This window comes from Arachis hypogaea, chromosome 9, assembly GCF_003086295.3.
Source record: "Arachis hypogaea cultivar Tifrunner chromosome 9, arahy.Tifrunner.gnm2.J5K5, whole genome shotgun sequence".
In the NCBI taxonomy this organism is placed as follows: domain Eukaryota; kingdom Viridiplantae; phylum Streptophyta; class Magnoliopsida; order Fabales; family Fabaceae; genus Arachis; species Arachis hypogaea.
This window is the reverse complement of record NC_092044.1, coordinates 65,851,128-65,853,796: the sequence shown is the minus strand read 5'-3', so window position 1 is coordinate 65,853,796 and position 2,669 is coordinate 65,851,128. Positions and strand designations below refer to the sequence as shown.

The 2,669-nt window shown below is 39.2% G+C and overlaps 1 non-coding gene across 1 annotated transcript; it reads right to left on the bottom strand.

Annotated features, from left to right (window-relative positions):
* Window positions 1–2,138: 2,138 nt before the first annotated feature.
* LOC112713140 (small nucleolar RNA R71) lies at window positions 2,139–2,245 on the bottom strand. The gene has a single exon (XR_003158114.1). It is a non-coding gene; the product is annotated as a small nucleolar RNA R71 (small nucleolar RNA).
* Window positions 2,246–2,669: the final 424 nt, after the last annotated feature.

The following is a 2,669-nucleotide window of genomic DNA, read 5'->3' as shown; positions in this document are numbered from 1 at the left end:
AAAGTGATTTCCAATAACGTTCGTGAAGGGGTATAAGCCAACGTTATTGAGAAAAGTGAGTCCCAATAACGTTGGCCAAAAAATTGAGAAGGCAACGTTAGTTGTCACGTTAAGACCACTAACGTTGGAGTTAACGTGGGTACAGGAGGGTGGAACGTTAGTGGAAAAAGTGAATGCCACTAACGTTATCGAACACACAATGGCACTCAACGTTAATCTCACTAAATGCCCAAGCCTAATTCATATTTCTCTGCAAGTTGGGCCCACTAAAGATGAGAACTGCTTCAACTCAAGATCAAGAGCCCACATCCAAGACTTGAAGAACTCACTAGAAGATCAAGAGGAGTAGTATATATAGGAGTAGTTTTGAACTATAGAGAAGCTTGGCACTTTTGGGAACTACTCTCTGTATATTTACTTTTCTGCCATTTTTCATTTCTAGAGCTATGAACAACTAAACCCCTTTCATTGGGTTAGGGAGCTCTGTTGTAATTTTATGGATCAATTATAGTTTTCATTCTTCTTCTTCTTTCTTTTCTCTTGATCTTACTAGAAAGCTTTCGATCTTAATTCAATTGGTTAGTTGTCTTGGAAAAGAAACTCTCCATAATTGGATATCCTTTGAGCCTTGGAAAAGGGATGAGGAGATCATGCTAGAAATGCTTTCTCATGTTGGACCAAATTGGGGTTTGGGCGAATATAGTGACATGTAATCCTCCCAACACTTTGATTTCAAAATACATGTGGTATAATCGGTGACCACACTTCATCTCTTCCCATGAGCAATTAAATCAAGGAATTGGGCAATTGTTCAAGCTTAGAGAGATTGGATTGCCAAGGAATTGGGATCCAATCACTTAAGATTGCCACGGAGATCAATGAATGCATTGATTGAGGAAGAGATGAGAATGAACTTGATCCGGAGAATGCAACATCTCCTGAACCCAATGATTTCCCCATCTCTGATCTTACCCATTCTCTTTACTTTCTGCCATATATTTTCATGCTCATTACCCCAAATCCCCATTTAAGATTTTGCACTTTAATTTCTATTATTTACTTCCAGTCATTTAAATTTCTATAAGTTCCCAATCTAAATTCTGTTTAGCTCAACTAGCATATTCTTCTAACTAAAGTTGCTTGACCAATCAATCCTTGTGGGATTCGACCTCACTCTATTGTGAGTTTTACTTGACGACAATTTGGTATACTTGCCAAAGGGAAATTTGTTTAGAGACAAGTTTTCATGCATCAAGTTTATGGCGCCGTTGCCAGGGATTGATTTTGAATCAACAATGATTAAGTTTGAAGATCACTAGATTGAGCATTTTTCTTTTTGTTTATTTGATTCAGTCTATTTCCTTCAGTTCGTTTTAATTTCTTCCCCACCCCCTTTAGCCTCTCTGTTTTTCGTTCTTTCCTTCTTTGTTAATTACAATTCTGCTTACTAACCCGCTAACTGTTTGATAAATTGCATCACTCACACTAACAATTACTCTAACAAGAATAATTTCTTCATTTTATCTCTTGTTGTGCAATCTGTCTGTTGTATGACAGGGAGAAGAGAAGGAGTTTCAACATCCTTCGATTTAGAACCTGAAAGGACCCTTTGGAGACTAAGAAGGGAAGCAAGAGGGAAAAGAATTATTAGTGCTGAGGAGGAGGAAGAGTACTTTAAACCCAACATGTAAGAGAATTTGGAGAACAATCATGAAGAAGAAGCTCACAACCATGCTAGAGAAGGCCATGCAAACCGTGCTGGGCAAGAAAGGAGATTTCTAGGCTCCTATATCAATCCTAATCCAGGAAACTGTGGAAGTAGCATTCAAAAGTCCACCATACATGCCAACAATTTCGAACTAAAACCCCAGCTCATCACCCTTATTCAGAACAATTGTTCATTTGGAGGAAGTGCTCAAGAAGACCCCAATCAACATCTAACCACCTTTTTGAAAATTTGTGACACTGTGAAGTCTAATGGAGTCCATCCAGATGTCTATAGGCTGCTCTTGTTCCCTTTTTCACTCAGGGACAAGGCATCCAAATGGCTTAAATCCTTCCCAAAGGAGAGCTTAACAAATTGGGAAGATGTGGTGAACAAATTTTTGGCAAGATTTTACCCTCCTCAAAGAATCAACAGGCTGAGAGCTAAGGTGCAAACTTTCAGGCAACAAGATGGTGAGACTCTCTATGAAGCATGGGAGAGGTTTAAAGACTTAACAAGAAGATGCCCACCAGATATGTTCAATGGATGGGTTCAACTTCACATTTTCTATGAAGGTCTTTCTTATGAGTCAAAGAAGGCTGTAGATCATTCATCAGGAGGCTCTCTAAACAAGAAGAAAACCATTGAAGAAGCCATAGATGTCATTGAGACAATTGCTGAGAATGACTACTTCTATGCCTTCGAAAGAAGTAACACCAGAGGAGTAATAGAGCTGAACCACATGGATGCATTGTTAGCTCAAAATAAGATGATCACCAAGCAGCTAGTAGATCTCACCAAGAAGGTGGAGGAAAACCAAGTTGCAGTAGCCATCACTTCATCGTCAGCTCAAGAAAGAGCGAACATAAGAGAAGAATGTGACTGGGAGCAAGCCAACTATGTTGGAAACTCACATAGACAAGTCCATGATCCATACTCCAAAACTTACAACTCTGGATGGAGA